The sequence below is a fragment of the Anomaloglossus baeobatrachus genome, chromosome 6 (genome assembly GCF_048569485.1).
Source record: "Anomaloglossus baeobatrachus isolate aAnoBae1 chromosome 6, aAnoBae1.hap1, whole genome shotgun sequence".
Taxonomy (NCBI): domain Eukaryota; kingdom Metazoa; phylum Chordata; class Amphibia; order Anura; family Aromobatidae; genus Anomaloglossus; species Anomaloglossus baeobatrachus.
The window spans coordinates 304,746,493-304,768,687 of record NC_134358.1 but is presented as its reverse complement, the minus strand read 5'-3'; the positions used below and the strand labels follow the sequence as shown (position 1 = coordinate 304,768,687).

The following is a 22,195-nucleotide window of genomic DNA, read 5'->3' as shown; positions in this document are numbered from 1 at the left end:
AGACACATCGGATCGCAGACACACCTCATCCAGCGACACCGATCTCTTCTCGCCGGGAGAATCCAGAGAGGCAGTGCAGTGGAGCGCAACGAACAGGACCTGCGGCCGGACACGTGATTTGCTCTCATTCCCTGCTGCCGTAAGTGCTGGATGTGATCTGATGTGATGTGTGTGTGTGTCTGCAATCGGCTGTGTGTGTGTCTGCGATCGGCTGTGTTTTTCTGCGATCGGCTGTGTGTGTCTGCGTTCGGCTGTTTGTATCTGTGATCGGCTGTGTGTGCCTGTGATCAGATGCGTGTGTCTGTGATCGGCTGTGTGTGCCTGTGATCGGATGCGTGTATCTGTGATCGGCTGTGTGTGCCTGTAATCGGATGCGTGTATCTGTGATCGGCTGTGTGTGCCTGTGATCGGATGCGTGTATCTGTGATCGGCTGTGTGTGCCTGTGATCGGATGCGTGTATCTGTGCTAGGATGTGTGTATCTGTGATCGGATGTGTGTATCTGTGATCGGCTGTGTGTGCCTGTGATCGGATGTGTGTATCTGCGATCTGCTGTGTGTGTGTGCCTGCGATCGGATGTGTGTATCTGTGATCGGCTGTGTGTGCCTGCGATCTGCTGTGTGTGATCTGCTGTGTTAATCTGCGATCTGCTGTGTGTGTGTGTGTGTGTGTGTGATCGGCTGTGTGTGCCTGTGATCGGATGCGTGTATCTGTGATCGGCTGTGTGTGTGTGACGCCACCCACGGTTGTGGTGATTTCACCACCGCTGCTCAATTCGGGGATCCCGGGGATGGTGATGCGGAGCAGCCAGGTGTTGTGTTGCCCCTCCGTGGGTAGGGGTTGGTGATCCCGGGGCCCGGTGGTGGAGAAGGAGGTGCGGGGCCTGGTGGGCGCAGGGACGCGGGGGCAGCGCTCTGCCTTGCGGCACTGTGGTACTCACTCAGCCTGAGACGTGGACACAGTTTGTACGGTAAACCAAACGGCTGGTAGGACGGTCCCACAGACGGCTGCACCTGCACTCCCGGTAGGTGACGGTGATGTCCCTCTTCCTTGCACCTATGTTTGACTTGTGGTAGCGGTGGATTCCCTCCGGTTACCCGCTCCCCAACTGCAATCTGGGCCGGAGGAGCTCTACACTTTGCCCGCAGGCGCTGGCCCTGAGAAACTGGTGCCGTGGCGGTGGCGGTGTCTCTCTGCTTCAGGTTGGGCTGTTGCCTTCAATCGGGACTTGGTTGCTGGGGGATCTACGTCCCCTTCACTGACGGATTTGGCAAATTTGGCGACTCCTAGCCTTGCCGGGGTCCGAGAGGCCCCTGCCCTGGTGCTGACTGTCCTTCGGAACACTGCTCCAGACCACCGGGCACACAGCCAACGGGGTCCTTCCAGGAACTTCCAAACGGTCCCCCTCCAGACAGTCACCGCCGTCGCTGACCTTGCTGATCTGGCCCTACACAAAGCTGGACCCTTCAGGCTTTCCTTCTTTACTGTCACTTTTCTACTTTCACTACTCGTTTACTCTCTCACTTAGCTCCTCACTCCTACTCCTCCCTGAGCTATCTCCTGAGCTGTCTGCCTGGTTTCTCCCGCCTCCAGAGCTGTGACCTCCTTGGTGGGCGGAGCCAACCGCCTGGCCCACCCCCTGGTGTGAATCATCAGCCTCTGGAGGAAGGCAACAAGGATTTCTGGTTAGCATTGATGTGCCTACCTGGAGTGTGGGGTGTGGTGGTGTTGTGACCTGTGTCCCCTGGCTTGCCCAGGGCGACACATTCCCCCTTAGCAAAATGCAGACCGTCCGCGGGATGCCGTCCTACACCGATTTTATTTTTCTGAAAAAGGGGGTAACAAGGTTAAGCAAACATGAATAACATTTTTAATAACTCTTCCCAAAACGGGAGGCACATTTACTTTTAACGTTGCAACGGTTTACGGCTACGGTTTCCGCTCTCTCCCACCCAAGCAACCTGGCCCTGATGCTGCCCCTAAAGCCCAGGCAGCACCCCTTGACCCACAGTCCAGCACAAGTTACCCGAGCGAGATCTGTCCTTCCCTCCAGAGGGTAGCCACCGGTTCCTTTGGTGGCTGGGCCCTAGCCTGCTCTGCTCAGGGCCCTCCCTCCAACCTGCCTCTCCGGAGGCGGCATTGCGGAAACGGTAACCAACATATTTACAAGCCACTTAACGTTTGTGGTGCCCTGCAAGTTCACGGGCTTGTCCATGGATAGTTCCCATGCTAAACTTTTAAACGGTCCCCACAGGGACAACGGTGCCGGCTCCTGCCGGTTCAATCACAAGCAAATCAGGTTACTGTTCGGTATCATTTTCCTTATCATTCTGTTTCAAACTTTTAAACAAACAACTACTCCAGTGGTGGTTCCAACGGGGACGGTGCAACGGGCATCCGCTGCCCTACTGGGTGTTTTCGTCCTCCTCACCCGGCTCGGGGTGGAAGGACACGGGCACCAGCCCCTCCAGTGCATAGCAAGCACGGCGTGGAAGAGCTGCCCGATACCCATTGCCTCCGGTTCGGGGAACATAAGTGGCCTCCATGCCAGGCAGGGCAACGACCCCCTCCTCTTCTTCTGACACAGGCTCGGTATCAGGCCCGGAGTCGCTCTCTTCTGCCCCCGCCGCAGTCACAGAGGGGTGTACATCCGACGGGCCAGGTGCGGTGCAGCGCGCGAGCGAGTAGGACGGAGGTAACACAGGAGCCAGGGGTAGACCGGGTCCCTCAGCCGCAGCGACCGGTCCCTCGGGGACACAGGGGCGTGGGTCATTCTCCAGCTCCTCCATCACGGCCTCCACTCCATACACTCGCGCCTTTCGCCCGGGGACCAGGGGTACTCAGATCCGGGCCACAGAGTCACTTCTGTGGGTATCACAGGCTCCACAGTAAAAGGGGTTTTGTTAGGGGAGATTGTCTGTGACGCAACCCACGGTTGTGGTGATGGTGGAACACCACCGCTGCTCTGGAAGGGGATCCCGGGAGCGATGACAGGGAGCAGCGTAGTTGTTATGTCCCCTCCGTGGGTAGGGGGGGGGGGTTTGGTTGCCCCGGGGCCCGGTGATGGGGTAAGCAGGGGGCAGGGCGCAGTGCTGCAGTGCGGTGCCCGAGGGCACGGGTGTACTCACAAGAAAGTCACACGGAGTCACTGGTGAACTAAGAATTGCCGGTGTCTGCGGCCTCCGGTACGGGGGTGTTAGTGTCCCACACACGGTGCAGCAGCCCTGGTTGTTCCTTCCCTGCAGTAAAGTGCCTTTTTCTCCTCTCTCTTCCTCTTTCTCCTCAGCCGGGAACGGGGAATCCACTCCCCTGTAGTGATCCGGGTACCCAGGTACCGAGGGGCCACCGCCCTGCTCCGGCTACCTGTTCTGGCCCCTTCCTCACTACGGCCTGTCCCGGCCCTTTTGGAGAACGCTTCACTCCCAGCCTGGGAGCTAAACTCCAGACTTCTCTTCTCTCTGCCCTCCACACACTCTCTGCACCAGCCCCTCCCCTCTCCTCTGCTTTTCCCTTACACTGGGGGCTGTGCTTGTCTGGCTGCACCGGTGTGAGATCAGATTACCAAGGAGGATTAACTCTTTCTGTGACAACCTGGCTGTGCCAGGGCGTCACATGTGCCTGTGATCGGATGTGTGTATCTGTGATCGGCTGTGTGTGCCTGTGATCGGATGTGTGTATCTGTGATCGGCTGTGTGTGCCTGCGATCGGATGTGTGTATCTGTGATGGCTGTGTGTGCCTGCGATCTGCTGTGTGTGATCTGCTGTGTATATCTGCGATCTGCTCTGTGTGTGTGCCTGCGATCGGATGTGTGTATCTTTGATCGGCTGTGTGTGCCTGCGATCGGCTGTGTGTGCCTGCGATCTGCTGTGTGTGATCTGCTGTGTATATCTGCGATCTGCTGTGTGTGTGTGTGTGTGCCTGTGATCGGATGCGTGTATCTGTGATCGGCTGTGCGTGCCTGTGATCGGATGTGTGTATCTGTGATCGGCTGTGTGTGCCTGTGATCGGATGTGTGTATCTGTGATGGCTGTGTGTGCCTGCGATCTGCTGTGTGTGATCTGCTGTGTATATCTGCGATCTGCTGTGTGTGTGTGCCTGTGATCGGATGTGTGTATCTGTGATCGGCTGTGTGTGCCTGCGATCTGCTGTGTGTGATCTGCTGTGTATATCTGCGATCTGCTGTGTGTGTGTGTGCGTGTGATCTGCTGTGTGTGTGTGATCTGCTGTGTGTGCCTGTGATCTGCTGTGTGTGTCAGTATGTCAGCTAGCAGCAGTGGAGGATGGGGTGCAGCACCGACCGGAGATCACAGGAGGACCTTGGAACCATGCAGACGTCCTGGTCTGGTATGAGTCTCCTGGGAAGTGGGGGGTCTGCTTTTTTGGGGGGTAAACTTACCCCCAACCGTGTTTCTCCAAGAATAAGACCTCCTCCAAAAATAAGCCCTAGTGCTTTTTTGGGGGGCAAAAAAAATATAAGACCGTGTCTTATTTTTGGAAAAACACGGTAGTTCTCCTAATTACCTATAGGAACCTGCTGTGTAAAAGGAGGATGATAAATGGGTGATAGAAGGATATAGTGAAAACAAAGCTAATTATACATGACACTTTATATTTATCCTGGAAGGTATGGTGAAGTCATTATTAGGGAGGGTTTAAAAGCATTTTATTTTATTTAATGAATTAAAATATTTATTTATTTTTTTTTAATTGGTTTTCCACCAATTTTTTGGATAAAAAATAAAAAAAACATGCATACATTTAACTTCCATACCTACACTCTATAAGGGAACAAACCTTTCCTTATTTTAGTATACATATTTCACATATGTATAAGCATGTATAGAATTTTTAGGTGTAGCTTTCATTTTTTACTTTTCATTTTAAAACATTAAAAAAAAAATTAAAATTTTTAAAGATTATTTTTTTTTTAACATACATTTATATACCTCCCCCCATTCAAGTCCTCTGTGTAATCCTTGTGCATAGCCGTTATAGGTATTTTATATAAGCTCTCCAACACATCCCTCTGTACTTATTTTAACACTTTATCATCAACAGCCACTCTAAGCTGAATGAGCCTGCCATTGTCAGATTGCAGCCACTATGCAGTTTGAGGCTAGACCAGTACCAGCATGGGAGACTGGCTAGGAATCCCTGGTTATACTCTATTTTAACACTTTATGTATGGAAATTCCCTTTCAACATGCTTTAATTATTTTAATGTTGTATTATTCCCAAGTTTTTTACTTGTCATAGTCACCTATGACTAAGGACATTTTAAATGTATTTGTCCGAAACACGTCTTGTATGCCTGATGTCTCAATATTATGAAATGCTGCATTTTTAAGAATTAGCAATCAAATTTTTTTTCTATTTTTATACATAATCGTTTGGTGCTGGATCTATTTTTCTTTTTTCCTTCTACTCAATTGCTATACCAGACCTGGCCGGTCTGGAGGTTTTTCCGTGCACCGTCTCTGAAGTCCTGTGGCACCCACTTCAGGTAAGCTGAAAACTTTTTCTCTTTCACATTATTGAAGGAGACCCTGGATCAGGGACTTATCTCAAGAAACGAGATGGATTTTATGATCTCTAAATTTCCAGTGACACCGGTGTTCTACTCTTTACTGAAAGTATATAAAGGAGTTGACCCATTACGGGAATGCCCCATAGTGTCTGGCTTGATTCATTTACTCAGAACAGTAGCATTTATGTTGATAAGACAATATGTATTTTGCCTCAGTTGATGTTGAGACACTATACAGCGGTATACCACATGGACTTGGTACTGAGGCAGTGGGTTACTTTCATAGCTCAAGAGGTACACAGTTTGCAGCACACAACAGGTTCATCATTACTCTCCTTGATTTCATACTCAAACATAATATCTTCATGTTTGATGGGAGGTTCTTCCACCAGCTCAGGGGCACAGCGATGGGGAGCCCTTGTGCTCCAACTTACGTTAGTCTGTTCCTGGGCTGGTGGGAGGATACCATCGTGTTTAGTGATGATGCACCATGGTGGGGCACCCATGGGGGCGTTACATCGACGATGTGTTGGTTCTATTGTTGGGCAAAGAACAACTATTCAAGAGGTTTGTTGGGGAACTGAATAATAATGAGCTAGGCCTGAGGTTAACCTCGGAGTTCAAGAGAGATGGTATTGATTTCCTGGATATTACTATCTCTAGGGGTGTACAGGGAAACTTACAAACTAAGACCTTTCGTAAGCCAACGTCGACTGATAGCTTATTGCACTGGAAGAGTCATCACCCTTTAAAGGAGTTGTCCTACATAAACTCAAAAATTTTTGTTAAGCTAATCTGTGCTGTATTGTCATATAAAACACCCCTACATTGTTATTTTTTGTTTTCTAACTTTTGTTCCTCTTGAATTCACCCTTTATTCTCTGCAGCTCCTTGTTTACATTCAGCACAAGCAAACTGACCACTTCCTGTGCAAAACCTCAGTCACAGCTGGCACCGCCCGGCCTCACTGTCCAGCCCCACCCTATGCCCGCCCCTGCACACATTCCCTGCCAGTATTCAGCCTCAGCACTGACCTGTTATCACTACAGCATTGCAAATAACAGCCCCACATCGGGCTCTGCACCGCACACATATGGCTCTGCACCTCACACATATGACTCTGCACCGCACGCGCACACATATGGCTCTGCACTGCACACATATGGCTCTGCACCGCACGCGCACACATATGACTCTGCACCGCACGCGCACAGACAGGGCTCTGCACCGCACACAGACAGGGCTCTGCACCGACCCCCCCCATCCCCAATCCCCATAGGGAACACATGTAGGGAGTGCATACTCACCCGTCCTCGGTCCCCGCCGCTCCTGCACGTTCGCGCGCTGTCTGTGCTCTGTACATATCAGCACAGTAGTGACGTCACCGCTGTGCTGAAGAGAGCACAGACAGCGGGAGGGACAGTGATGAGAAGCTGCGCTCCTACTAATCAGCACTTTCAAATGTACCGGCATCTGTGATCTGTGATGCCGGTACATTTGAATGTGCGATCCTGAGCAGGGGGCCCGGTGCTGGCGCTGACACCGCTGCAGCCGCCGCCAGGCCCCTCCCCCAGGTCACGGACCCCACAGCAGTGCAGGGGGAGGTTGCGGGGAGAGTAAGGGGTGCGGGGGAATGTGTGGCAGGGTGCAGGGAAGGGGGCGGTGACTCCACGTACTGTACCTGCCCAGCAGGAAGGCGACATGCTGTTCCAGATTTGCATGTCAACATGGCCCTGCCCATGTTGACATGAAATGACCGGAAGCAGCAAAATCACGTCAGGAGCGGTCACATGACCACTCTGAGCCGGGGGAGAGGGGCTGACAGCAGGGCAGGTAAGTGGTCTCTATCTACTTACCTGCCCCAATGTAGCCCAATAGGGTAATAAAAAAAAAAAGTCAAAAGAAGCCGGATAACCCCTTTAAGCCTTAAGAGAGGTATACTGAGGGGCCAGTATCTTCGAATTAGTTCCTCTGACACAGACTTTTACCATCAAGCAGGGGAGCTAAGAGTCCGGTTCCTCCATAGGGGTTATCCACAACAGGTACTTAGTGCTATAAAAATGAGGTTTCAGTACCCAGGAGTGTTACCCTTAAAACTAGACCCAAGGACACCTCCCAAGTAATGAGAGTTATTGGAAAATTTGATAATGAGGCGGAGGATAGTCAAGAAGTATTGGAGTATACTTAGGGCTGATCCGAATATTTGTGAGCTTTTGTGTCCAAGTGTGTCAATCACCTTTACAAGGGGTAGGATTATTCGGGACAGACTCATCCATGGCAACTATTGTTCCCCCTGTGGATATACCTGATTGGACAATAGGAGTGTTGGCACCTTTAACTGTGGCAAATGTACCTTCTGTAAATATGTCAAATGGGGGAACCAATTTTACAGTGAGGTGATGGATAGAACCTTCTTTAATAGGCAATTTGCAAATTGTACTACTGCTGGGGTTATTTACCTCTTTAAAAGGGATTGTAAGGCAGAGTACATAGGCAAGACTAAAAGAGTTCAAAAACAGATTGGTGACCACATTGGAAATATAAAAAATGCTAGGGATACCCCCATCTCCAGACACATCAAGATAGAACATGCGAGTAATTTGGACTGCCTTAGATTTAATGCTATTGAAGTGATCCTACCCCCAGCGAGAGGGAGTAATTGGGATCTCCTGATCCTACAAAAGGAGGCCAGATGGATTCACAAGATGTGTACAGTGAATCCCTCTGGCCTTAAAAGGAAGGTGCCGCGTTTTTTATTTTTGTATAGTTTTACTGAAGCACTGGGGGCTGCCATTATGGATTTGCTGTGAGTAACGACAGTTACTCACCTCCTTTATGGCAGCCCCGTGCATTCACTCTGATGGTCGGACTCCGACTCTATACTTAATACAGGACAGCTCTCTGCTGTGACCTGGACGCGCTCCCTGGGCTAGCCAGATCACAGCAGAGGGAAGAGATTGGCGCCATCTTTGTGCAGCTCACAACGTATGCTGTGTGCTGCACTTTTCCCCTGTCACCCATTTGGCCTGTGAGAGTACCGGCACCCCTCCTCCCGCTGCTACCGTCTCCAATGACACCCCCCTGCACAGCCACCGTTACCCTCCCCCCTGCTCTCCCCTCCATGCGGCCGCTGCTACCATCTCAAATTACACCCCCACTCTTCCCCCCTGCTCTCCTTGCCGCAGCCGCTGCGGGTGTGAATGCAGAGCACTGCGTGAGTACCGACACCCCTCCCCCTGCCGCCGCTGTTGCCGTCTCCAATGACACCCCCCACTACCCACCCCCTGCGCCGCCACCACCCTCCCCTCCCCACTCTCCTTGCCGCAGTCGCTGCGGGCGTACATGCAGAGCATTGCATGCAGGCGTGCATGTATGCATAACATTGCGTGCATGCAAAACATTGCGTGCGTGCATGCATACAGAACATTGCGTGCATGCAGAGCATTACGTGTGGGCGTGCATGCATGCAGAACATTTCGTGCAGGTGTGCGTGGATGGAGAGCATTGCGTGCATGCAGAGCATTGCGTGCTGGCGAGCATGCATGCAGAACATTGAGTACAGGCGTGCATGCATGCAGAGCATTGCATTCGGGCATGCAAGCATGCAGAACATGGTGTGCGTGCATACAGAACATTGCATGCTGGCGTGCATGCATGCAGAACATTGCATGCCTGCATGCAGAGCAGTGCGTGCATGCATGCAGAACAATGCAGGCATGCGTGCATGCAGAACATTGCAGGCGGGCGTGTGGCAGAGCATTGTGTGTTGCGTGCATGTGGCAGAGCATTGTGTGTGCGCATGCGTGTGGCAGAGCATTACGGGCGTGCATGTGGTAGAACATTGCCGGTGGGCGTGCATGCGGCAGAGCCCTGCTGAACCGGGGTATACAGCGCGCTATGTAGGGAGCACTATGCAGCTGTCCTTGGTGACACTTTAGACATTTGTGGTCACCAGCAAAATGGCTCCACACTGTGATCCTAAACTGTGTGATACTGCTTGCTGAGCTGTGTATCTAATCTTCTCCTGTGTGATACTGACTGCTGAGCTGTGTATCTAATTCTGTCCTGTATGATCCTGACTGCTGAGCTGTGTATCTAATCCTGTCCTGTGTGATACTGTCTCTTGAGTTGGGTATCTAATCCTATCCTGTGGGATACTGCCTGCTGTCCTTGGTGACACTTTAGACATTTGTGGTCACCAGCAAAATGGCTCCACACTGTGATCCTAAACTGTGTGATACTACTTGCTGAACTGTGCATCTAATCTTCTCCTGTGTGATACTGACTGCTGAGCTGTGTATCTAATCCTGTCCTGTGTGATCCTGACTGCTGGGCTGTGTATCTAATCCTGTCCTGTGTGATACTGTCTCTTGAGTTGGGTATCTAATCCTATCCTGTGTGATACTGCCTGCTGTCCTTGGTGACACTTTAGACATTTGTTGGAAACACCCAGATTGGGAGGGGGAGCTGTGACATTACAAACAGGAGAGCAGATTCTGCCCACTTTTACTTCAGCTGTAATGTGAGCTAGTTCTACAGTGGGATTTATATTTTGCTCAATTAAAAAAAAATAATAATATTTAAACAAAACATTTAAAAAAATTAATACTTTATATTTTTTCAGTTATTTAATTTTTTTTTATTTTTTTGGACGACACCTTCCCTTTAATGAGCAATTGTAGTTCAGCTGCTTTCTTTGATCTCACATCCCTTTGTCCTTGTGTCTTTGTCTGGCTCAGATTTTAGGGCCCTTTCTTGCCATACCCATGGTTCCAAAAGGATTTGGGTTTATATTATTATTTTTCCTTATTTAAGGCAATATTTTGAGAGATAAATGTTACAATATTATGGGTTGTTTCAGTGAGATCCCCTTATTGGTTAATTGTTGTTAGATTAAAGCAGCTCCCTTTGTGATATCATATTTGCAGTTATTCCATACTATTGGATATAATTCTATTTTACACTGGATTGAGGGTCCAAGCGCACACTTTAGCTTTCAGCCACTATTGGCACTGGGTGCCTTGCAATTGCTATTCTGGCTGTGCTGATTATGTCATCCTCAAGCGTGGGTTCACGCTGGAATGTAATGTCCGCACATGCCCAGTGAGGCATTTTTACTACGGCAATTGCATAGGTTGGCATCCCCGGTGTGCTAACCTACTTCGTACTTTCCATGTTGAAACGCAGGTTGTGCGCATGCCCCGGTGATCTCATCCTGTCACGAGGCAGGGGTACTTCCTTTAACATCTTGCTGTAGTAGTGCGGAAGTGTCTGCAGCGTGCCGGGCTGCCGGGCTGGAACGCATGATAGTATAGTCTATAGCGGAAGTATCATCGGGAGGCCACTGAGTCCTACCAGTCGTTTATATGCGGGCATTATCAGGGTTTGTTTCCTAAGGCTAGGTTCACACATAGCGACAGCGACGTCGCTGTTACGTCACCATTTTCTGTGACGTAGCAGCGACCTTGTAAGTCGCAGTTATGATCGCTGCTTAGCTGTCAAACAGCAGAAGCAGCAGCGATCATAACGCTACATGTGCAGAGAGCAGGGAGCCGCGCACACTGCTTAGCGCTGGCTTCCTGCTCTCCTAGCTACAGTACACATCGGGTTAATTAACCCGATGTGTACTGCAGCTACATCTGCAGAGAGCAGCGCACACTGCTTAGCGCTGGCTCCCTGCACTCCTAGCTACAGTACACATTGGGTTAATTACCTGATGTGTACTGCAGCTACATGTGCAGAGAGCAGCGCACACTGCTTAGCGCTGGCTCCCTGCACTCCTAGCTACAGTATACATTGGGTTAATTACCTGATGTGTACTGCAGCTACATGTGCAGAGAGCAGTGAGCCGCGCACACTGCTTAGCGCTGGCTCCTTGCTCTCCTAGCTACAGTACACATTGGGTTAATTACCCCGATGTGTACTGCAGCTACATGTGCAGAGAGCAGGAGCCGGCACTGGCAGCGTGAGAGCGGCGGAGGCTGATAACGAAGGTAAATATCGGGTAACCACCTTGGTTACCCGATGTGTACCCTGGTTACAGCTTACCGCAGCTGCCAGACGCCGGCTCCTGCTCCCTGCTCGCTTCATTTCGTCGCTCTCTCGCTGTCACACACAGCGATCTGTGCGTCACAGCGGGAGGGCAACAATAAAAAAAACGAACCAGGGCTGTGTGTAACGAGCAGCGATCTCACAGCAGGGGACAGATCGCTGCTCAGTGTCACACACAGCGAGATCGCTAATGAGGTCACTGCTGCGTCACAAAAACTGTGACTCAGCAGCGATTTCAGTAGCGATCTCGCTATGTGTGAAGCACCCCTTAGGTCTGCCTCCATTTATCACACAGCCGCATCTGGACCATGAAGTAATACATGTCCCAGGAATTTGGGGATATTTTGAATGCTACTTTGACCGCTCGGGGATTTGGATGCCACACAGAGAGCTCCCTTATCTGGTGCCTGCTGCTGGGATCCTTGTATTTAACATTGAGCTAGGTGCTAAACCTCTTTGTTTTTGAACCTGTTGTTATTGCTATTATATGTGTGCAGATTTTCTATAGTATTGGAATTTGGCTTTTCCATGTGATTACTGTTGTTACACTGAGATGGGCCTTTTCTTAAGGGATCTTTGGTCCCTATGGATCTTTGTATTGTGACATCTCCATATATATTGACTTTATCTTAGGTTTGCACTGTTAGCCCCAGCATGAGTAGGCTCGAGTACCTTAAGCATTAAGCATTGAGCACCTTAATTATTGCAGTGCACTTTAGCACTTTGGATAATCTGGGTTTTACCAGTATTAGTATTTGGTTCTCTATTCCACTCCTGAGGAACCTGCGTGGTACATTTGGGCTCTTTGCCCTTTATATTTTCCAGAGATTATCATACTGGTTAAGTTTATCCTTAGTATCTGTTTGGTACTACCCCAGTGATAACTGATCATGCATTTGTGTCACCTTCATTTTGTTTTGGTCTACTGTCCCATATTCCATCTTTTTAGGGCCTTCAGGGGCAGTCGACAGTGAGCAGGGGCGCCATCAAAGCAGGATTAGGGTTTCAACCTCTGCGGCAAGGTAGGGGTGACAGTAGGTTTGACTACGGATAGCTCCCCTTGCTTACTGGTCATATAGGTTTTTTGCAATTTACGTCTGTTATTTGTAGCAATTTTGTATATATTGGTGTTCATTGGGAGATTTTCTCATTTTAATTGATATATTATTAAACGTAATTTTAGGAGTTGTTTTTTTATTTTTTTGCACTTTGTACTTCTAATTTCATTATCTTTAGCCTGTCTTTCTGGCTGAATTACCCTTGACAACAGCAAGCTTGGTTCTACTCAGGACCTCTTCCTGAGTCTTGATTAACTTTTGTCACTATGCCATTTGGTGGCCAGATCTGGGGGATTCCTCTTGCTGCAGGGCATGTGTAAATGTGAAAAGTGGCTGTTGACTGACATGTATGAATGGCATATTCCTCACCATATTCCTCACAGATGCTGTGATTTGTTTTCCTTGCAGACAACCAGTTAATATGGAAAAATACCCATGTGCACCAGCACACTCACTACAGTTGATCTGTGTTCTGTTTGTGTGTGTTCTGGAGAGATTGATGATAAACAGACATGGTATAATGCCACACACCGCTGTGATGAAAGACAATCCAAAATATAATGATTGTGATTTATTTCTATGCATTTGAGACAGATCCTTCTTCAGGAAATTCCACATTGATCATACTCTTAGCAATTTGCGTTTATTGGCCACTGGGTTAATTTCAAAAAGTGTGACAGATTGATGTCCTATGTGATGCTGTCAATCTCATGATGATATTATTCTTGCTGCACACACCTGAGGCTGACCTGTTCAGTATGTTTAATGCTAGCAACAGTTGGATTTCCTTTACAAATATTCCAGCCTCAACATTCTGATGATTTGTCACTTATAAAATAGTGAACAATGTGAATAACACCAGCTATGGCGTAAAGAGCAGGTGACCAACTTGAAAAGCACTCAAAGCAATGAGACATTTAGCTTAAGTCTTGGTATCACAGAAGTATAGTGAGTAGAGATGGTTGGTCTGATCTCTTTGTCAGATTCCGATTCCACCTGGAGGCATGGCCTGAGTGGCATGTGAGGCAGACGTGCGGAGAGAGAGCTCCCGCCGTATGATCCTGGAATTATCCTTCCCAGACGGGGTTACAGCGCTTTTTCCTGCCTACCTGAGCAGGAGTCTTCTATAGACTGCAGAGAGAGCCTACGGGACCGAGCAGCATGACCTGAGGCCGGAGGACCAAGAAAAAGGTGCAGGAGCATGAGGCCCCAACCTCCAATATGGCACCGGATGCCGGAGCTGCGGGCAGGAGCGGCATGTCGGACGCAGCAACCTACCTTAGCAAATTTGTGCGGGCCTAGCCTGTGACTCCTGAGGCTGGTTCGGGTGCCAGCCCCTGGGAACAGTCTCTACTGCTGCCGGGACTGGACCCGCTGGGGGAGGAGGAGCAGAGGGGGTCCATAAGTACAATGGTGGATGCCAGCCCTGAAGGGGTGCAGGGGACTCACCAATATGGCCCTGAGGGGGACACCCGGAAAGGCAACCTGTGGTAAAGAGTCTGGAGGTGAACCCACCCTTAATGATGTGCTGCTGACTGAATACCTGCAACAGTATGCTGGCCAGCATGAATGTGCAATTGGGAGGCATTAAAGGGGACATCTCGTCTACTAAACAGGAGCTGCAATGGTTAATGTACTGGTGGGGGCCCTGGAGGAAAGCATCAGCTCCACAGAGGACAGGCTTCCCCCTCTAACTCAGGATCTTGGCAGAGCAATTCATAATATCTCGCTGCTCAAGGTCAACGTGGACAACCTGGATAACAAATCATGCAGAACCGAGCCTTGTTGGGGTCCCGGAGAAGGCAGAGGGCAATAATCCAGTGGCCTTTTTTGAAATGTGGTTTCCCAAGACCTTGGGCAGGGATGTTTACCCTCTTCTTTACCATCGAGTGGGCACATAGGGTCCCCACCCAACCCCCACCAACGTTGCTGCACTTCAGGGATAGAACTGAGTTTAGAAAAAAAAGTGTACCTAAAACATGGGATCGCCACTTCAGGGATAGAGACACCATGCTCCGCAGGGCCCGAGAGATTAAAGATCTAGCTATTAATGGCCATAAGGTGTCACTGTTCCCGAATTTTACTGCTGAAATCCAGCAGAGGAGGGCACAATTCATTAACTTCAAAAAAACGCCTGAGACATCTGCAGAACCCTTACTCAATGTTATACCCTATGGTGGCGGATGGTGGGACACAATTTTTTGACACACCAAAGGATGCAGCAGCATGGCTCGATACTAACGAAAAAGTGCTGTGCATAAATAACCGCTGAAGATTGTTGCTAATTCTTTTCTGTTGGATCTGTTGAAGTGAACTTGCTACGTTACCTGGCTAGAACACTTATGGACAGTTGGTGAGAGCCACCCGGACAGGTTATTTTGCAGTTGACTGTTCAGGCATTTAACCTGTTGTATGCTCTTTGGGTTATTTTTAGCCCCACTTCCCTCTGTTTGAGAGGAATGTCCTGGTTTATTGTATATATATTTCTGTATTGTCATATTTTTTGGTTTTATACACCTGCTTGGTACAGTACAGACCAAATGTTTGGACACACCTTCTCATTCAAAGAGTTTTCTTTATTTTTATGACTCTGAAAATTGCAGATTCACATTGAAGGCATCAAAACTATGAATACATGTGGAATGAAATACTTAACAAACAAGTGTGACACAACTGAAAATATGTCTTATATTCTAGGTTCTTCAAAGTAGCCACCTTTTGCTTTGATTACTGATTTGCACACTCTTGGCATTCTCTTGATGAGCTTCAAGAGGTAGTCACTGGAAATGGTCTTCCAACAGTCTTGAAGGAGTTCCCAGAGATGTTTAGCACTTGTTGGCCCTTTGTGCCGCCCCCCCCCCTGTGCCAGCAGCTGCCGCTGCTCGGATCCGGGGCCTACGTTACGGCTCGAGGGGTCGCCCGCACCCGGGGGGTCGCGCGGACACTCCGAATAAAAAGGGGACGTATTTATACGGGGTTGGTTATGGAATGTTCGTGACGCCACCCACGGTGTGTGGTGAAGTGGGACACTCCACTCCCGGCTTGTGTGTGCCTGAGGAGCCGTGCCGGTCTGACGCTGACCCGTGGGATCTACAGGCCCTGGCGGTGGCCCTATACCTCTCGGGTGGTTGTCTTCTTTTCGGGACTTAGGTTGGGACAGGACCTATAATCCTGCCCTCAATCTGTTAATTAGCTAGGCCGCTGTCTTTGGTCCTGGCTTCAGGGTCCGAGTACCCCCTGTGTGCATGGTTTCTGGTCGGGTCTCCAGTGTCGGTACCGGTGGGCTCCAACCCTTCTCCGGTCCTCCTTGGATCTGCCGAGCCGTCTTCCTGTCTCCTGCTGACGGAGACTACAAGCCAAAGTACCAGGGCTCCGACCCTGGCACCGTTCAACTTGAACCTCCTCCACTGGAGCTACACCTAGATCCAGCCCACACTCCTCTCAACTTGAACTCAAAGCTTCGACTCAACTGTTTATTTTCCTGCCCCGGGCTGTCTAGACCCCTAGGTGCTGTTCCTTTCTGACTTTTGTCCTGATGAAGAAGGTGGAGATGACTTTGAAACGCGTTGACCTGTGAAAATAAAGAAAAGGAATTCACGATATATCTTTGGATTGTGGTTTTTAGCGCAGCATTTAACCCGATTTCTTTTGATCATCCCCCATCCTGTTGCAATATCGGGGCTGCAGCTGACCACTTTTGTATTCATTTATTCCATGCTGACAAGGAGTTGTGCCTGTCACAACTGAAGCAGGTGAGTATGTGTCCTATTCCCTGCACCTATATCTATCGGTTAAAACCCTATGTGCGCTTTCTTTCCACAGTTTTTGCTATTAGACCCCTAGGTGGGCATTCCCTAACCGCCTGGTCCTGGCCACTGGTGTGCCTGTCTTGCCCTACAGGGGGGTGACTAGGGTTTCAGGTCGGCTGTGTGTTACCTGGGTGAGGGAAGGTGTTGTGTGGGGGCCTATTTGTGACTACCTGGTTTTGGCAGGGCGTCACACCTTCACCCTGCGGTCCAGCTCACCCAAAACCATCTCGATTGGGTTCAGGTCTGGTGACTGTGGAGGCCAGATCATCTGGCGTAGCACCCCATTACACTCCTTCTTAAGGCCGCTTTAAACACTGCGATATCGGTACCGATATCGCCAGCGTGCGTACCCGCCCCCATCGGTTGTGCGACACGGGCAAATCTCTGCCCGTGTCGCACAACATCGCCCGGACCCGTCACACGGACTTACCTTCCCTGCAACGTCGCTGTGACCGGCGAACCGCCTCCTTTCTAAGGGGGCGGTTCGTTCAGCGTCACAGCGACGTCACAGCAGCGTCACTGAACCGCCGCCCAATAGAAGCGGAGAGGCGGAGATGAGCAGGACGTAACATCCCGCCCACCTCCTTCCTTCCGAATTGTGGCCAGGACGCAGGAAAGGTGAGGTTCCTCGTTCCTGCGGTGTCACACGGAGCGATGTGTGCTGCCGCAGGAACGAGGAACAACTTCGTTACTGCTGCAGTAACGATATTTGAGAATGGACCCCCATGTCACCGATGAGCGATTTTGCACGTTTTTGCGATGATGCAAAATCGCTCATAGGTGTCACACGCAACGGCATCGCTTAAGCGACCGGATGTGTGTCGCACATTCCGTGACCCCAACGAGATTACTTGAGCGACGTCGTAGCATGTAAAGCCCGCTTTAGTCAAATATTCCTTACACAGTCTGGAGGTGTGTTTGGGGTCATTGTCCTGTTGAAAAATAAATGATGGTCCAACTAAACGCAAACCGGATGGAATAGCATGCCGCTACAAGATGCTGTGATAGCCATGCTGGTTCAGTATGCCTTCAATTTTGAATAAATCCCCAACAGTGTGACCAGCAAAGCACCCCCACACCATCACACCTCCTCCTCCATGCTTCACGGTAGGAACCAGGCATGTAGAGTCCATCCGTTCACCTTTTCTGCGTTGCACAAAGACACGGTGGTTGGATCCAAAGATCTCAAATTTGGACTCATCAGACCAAAGCACAGATTTCCACTGGCCTAATGTCCATTCCTTGTGCTCCTTAGCCCAAACAAGTCCCTTCTGCTTGTTGCCTGTCCTTAACAGTGGTTTCCTAGCAGCTATTTTACCATGAAGGCCTGCTGCACAAAGTCTCCTCTTAACAGTTGTTCTAGAGATGTGTCTGCTGCTAGAACTCTGTGTGGCATTGACCTTGTCTCTAATCTGAGCTGCTGTTAACCTGCGATTTCTGAGGCTGGTGACTCGGATAAACTTATCCTCCGCAGCAGAGGTGACTCTTGGTTTTTCTTTCCTGTAGCGGTCCTCATGTGAGCCAGTTTCTTTGTAGCATTTGATGGTTTTTTCCACTGTACTTGGGGACACTTTCAAAGTTTTCCCAATTTTTCGGACTGACTGACCTTCATTTCTTAAAGTAATGATGGCCACCTTTCTTTATTTAGAATTTGTATTATGGCAAGAAAAAAACAGCTAACAGTCTATTCAGTAGGACTATCAGCTGTGTATCCACCAGACATCTGTACAACACAACTGATGGTCCCAACCCCATTTATAAGGCAAGAAATCCCACTTATTAAACCTAACAGGGCACATCTGTGAAGTGAAAACTATTTCCGGTGACTACCTCTTGAAGCTCATCAAGAGAATGCCAAGAGTGTGCAAAGCAGTAATCAAAGCAAAAGGTGCCTACTTTAAAGAACCTAGAATATAAGACATATTTTCAATTGTTTCACACTTTTTTGTTAAGTATTTCATTCCACATGTGTTAATTCATAGTTTTGATGCCTTCAATGTGAATCTACAATTTTCAGAGCCATGAAAATAAAGAAAACTCTTTGAATGAAAAGGTGTGTCCAAACAATCCAGGTGGCTGAGCGTCCTAGTACACAGGACGGTGCCGTTTGAATGTCTTAAATCTTCCGTGGACCAGGAGGGTAGATATGTGTGTCTTTACTGTGTCCTTCATAATGTGCAATGTATCCTTGTTGCAATCTATATCCCACCACTGTGTGCAAGTGAACCATTGAAACATAGTCTTAATTTTATTGCCTCCCTCCCTGCGGTCCCCACCCTATTAATAGGAGACTACGACAACTACCTGCACCCGTATTGGGATAAGCTACATACCGGAAATATTTCGGAGGAAGCCGTGGCAACTTCCCTTGCTAGACTGATGGAGGAGATGGGATATGTAGATATCTGGTGCATTAGAAACCCACAGGTCCGGCAGTATTCATGCTATTCTAGTTCCCATCATTCACTGTCCCGGATTTACTTGGCCATTGGCAATGCTCAGTTACTGCCTTATGCAGCCTCGGTCGCGTATCTGGCCAGGGGGTGTCAGACCACTCCCCATTACAGGTCCGTCTCCGGCTTGGGGATCAGCTAGCAGGGGTACCATGTTGGCTTAACTCTTTCTGGATACAACTGATAGGGGGCACTATGACTATATGGGAATATTTTGTGACAAATGACGGTACGGCGTCTAAACATATAGTGTGGGACGCAATGAAGGCGTATTTTCATGGCATATATATTAGAAACATTTGCACCCGAAAGGCGAAAACAAGGGAGCACACTAAACATCTGACGGACACCGTGGGAGACGCAGAACAGCACCTTATAGCTAACCCTAATGATGACACCAGGTGGGCCTTGGAGAGGGTGCAGTGGGCTCTGGGAGACCATACGACCACCCTGGCCACTAACAAGCGTTTTTTTCTTAAGCAACAATACTTTACAGATGGGGAGAGTGTGAGACATTTGCTGGCTACGATCGATAGGGCACAGAAGGGGTTAGCCTATATCGCCACCTAAAACTTGACACTGGGGAGGAGGTGAGGGACAGCGGGGGATTGTGGAAGTCATGCGACAGTATTATACACAGTTAGATTCCTCTAAATCACTTTATAAGGCGGGAGAACTTCATGATTTCCTGGAGAAGATTACTCTCCCCAGCCTGTCAGACAGTGAGAGAGGATCCCTGAAGATAGAGACAAGACCCCAGGTGCGGACAGACTCCTAGGGGAATTTTACAAATTGTACACCCATCTGCTGCTGCCAAGGCTTTTGGATGTGTTCAGAGATGCTGAGGAGCAGGGGGCCCTTCCTGCATCCATGAGAGAAGCTATTGTCTTGATTCTGAAACCCGAGAAGGATCCGACCGCGCCTGACTCCTACCGCCCCATCTCATTTTTTATATTACACATTAAATTAATTGGTAAAATATTAGCTAATAGATTATCCCAGGTGATCACATCAGTGATTCACAGGGATCAAACTGGGTTCATCCCTAATAAATCCACTTCCATTAATTTGCAACGTTTATTTCTGGGGATACAGCTAAGTTCTGAAGGAATAAATAAAGACAGGGCAGTTCTGTCATTAGATGCAGCCAAAGTCTTTGATAGTATTGAATGGAATTTCATATGGGTAGTTTTGGAGAAATTGGGTCTAGGTTCCAGATTTATAGGCTGGGTTAAATTGCTGTATGCTTCTCCGCGGCCCAGGATTCGAGTTAATGGCTGTACCTCATTGTCTTTCAATCTGGCCAGGGACACGAGACAGGGCTATCCTCTCACTATTAGGCTATGTGCGCACGTTGCGTAAAAACATGCAGTTACGCTGCGCTTTGTAGCGCAGCGTAACTGCATGCGTCCTGCGTCCCCTGCACAGTCTATGGAGATTGTGCAGGGGCCGTGCGCACGTGGCGTCTAAGAGCGCAGCGCTTCGGCTACTGCCGAAGCGCTGCGCAAAAAGAAGTGACATGTCACTTCTTTCCTGCGCTTTGCCGGCAGCTCCTGCTCTGTCTATGGCAGGAGCTGCAGGCAGAGCGCATGGAATCGGCGCTCACTACGGACATTTCTGCAGCGATCTAAAGCGCACATGTGCTCTTCAGATCGCTGCAGAAATATCTGCAGTGACTGTACGCAACGTGCGCACATAGCCTTATTGTTTGCGGCTGCCATAGAGCCATTGGCGGCTAAGCTTTCTGCGTCCGTTGACGTAAAATAGTTTGAGATCGGCGGTCTGAAGGTTTCCCTCTATGCGGACAATCTGTTACTGTATCTTAGGGAGGTGGGCACATCAGTAGGCCCAGCAATTAATATTATTAAAGAATTTGGCAGATACTCGGGGCTTCCTAATAAAGTGAGAGAAGTCGTCTCTGCTCCCTATCGATCCACTCCCATCTAATTTCACTACCCTTGGGTTGCCAATTCTGACGGTGGATAAGTTTAAATACTTGAGGATTGTGGTTAGTGCCCGACCGCGCGATTACTACGCTGAAAATCTGGAGCCGGAGTTGATTCAGTTTAGGAATAAGATATATGCCTGGTGTCGACTCCTGCTGTCCCTTGTTGGCCGTACTAATCTACTAAAAATAGTGCTGATGCCCAAACTTTTGTATCTCCTCCACACGCCTCAATATGGATGCATCGGAAATTTTTTCGTAAAATTACTACTCTGTTCCGGGAGCTCTTGTGGAAAAAGCAACAGGCCAGAATTCGTCTTAAGACCCTGCAGAGAGGGAATGAGGGGGGAAGTCTGCCTGTCCCGAACCCGTGGATTTAATATGTTGCGGCACAGATGCAGCACTTTAGGGGATGGGGAAAGGATGAGGCATATGATGCTGGGGGCAAACTGATGAAAGGCCCTGCAAAATGGGGACACCCAGTGGCTTTTTTGGACGCAGGATACTCTCCCAGAGGTGAACCACTACATCCAATATTGGCATTGCTGTACAAAGTGTGGGATAGAGGGAAAGAGTTGCTGGGAATATCAGGAGCGACAGAATACTGGCCCTTATGGCCAGGGGTGGGATTCAGCCGCTTCTGTCCGGTTCTGGGGAACCGGTTGTTAAAATAGCAGCCGGTTCCCAGAACCGGCAAGAAACAGCTCTGCCGATCCGGTTCCCTGTATTCATTTTTGTTAGTCTCTCTTTAAGACACTAGCACAAATGAATCCCCGTACCCCCGCACTTCCGGGTTCAGTGGAGCCTGTCTGCTCCCTGACCCGGCGTGCAGCGACGTGCTGATGACGCTGCAGAGGTGACGGCAGTGTGAGGAGGTAGCTCCTCCTGCTGCTGTCTGTCAGCGTCAGCGTGCAGAGACGAGCCGCGGAGGACAGAGGAGAGGCCGCAGGTGCTTGCAACAGGTAAAGCGCTCAGTGAGCCGAAGATGCAGGGAGAGGGGCCGCAAAAGATAGCAGCTATATGGGGAAATGGACCGCAAAAGATGGGAACTATATGGGGAGGAGAGGAGGCCACACAAGATGGGAACTATATGGGGAGAAGAGGAGGCCACACAAGATGGGAACTATATGGGGAGAGGAGGAGGCCACTCAAGAGGGGAGCTATATGGGGAGAGGAGTCTGCATAGATGGGAGCTATAAGGGGAGAGGAGTCTGCATAGATGGCAGCTATATGGGGAGAGGAGGCCGCATAGATGGGAGCTATATGGGGAGAGGAGTCTGCATAGATGGCAGCTATATGGGGACAGGAGGCTGCATAGATGGTAGCTATATGGGGAGAGGAGGCCGCATAGA

The 22,195-nt window shown here is 49.5% G+C and overlaps 1 protein-coding gene across 1 annotated transcript in view; it reads left to right on the top strand.

The window, feature by feature from the left end:
• The window catches only part of LOC142243895 (NFX1-type zinc finger-containing protein 1-like), a 267,452-nt gene that overhangs the window by 82,168 nt on the left and 163,089 nt on the right, over positions 1 to 22,195 (top strand). The gene's annotated exons all lie outside the window — the stretch shown is intronic.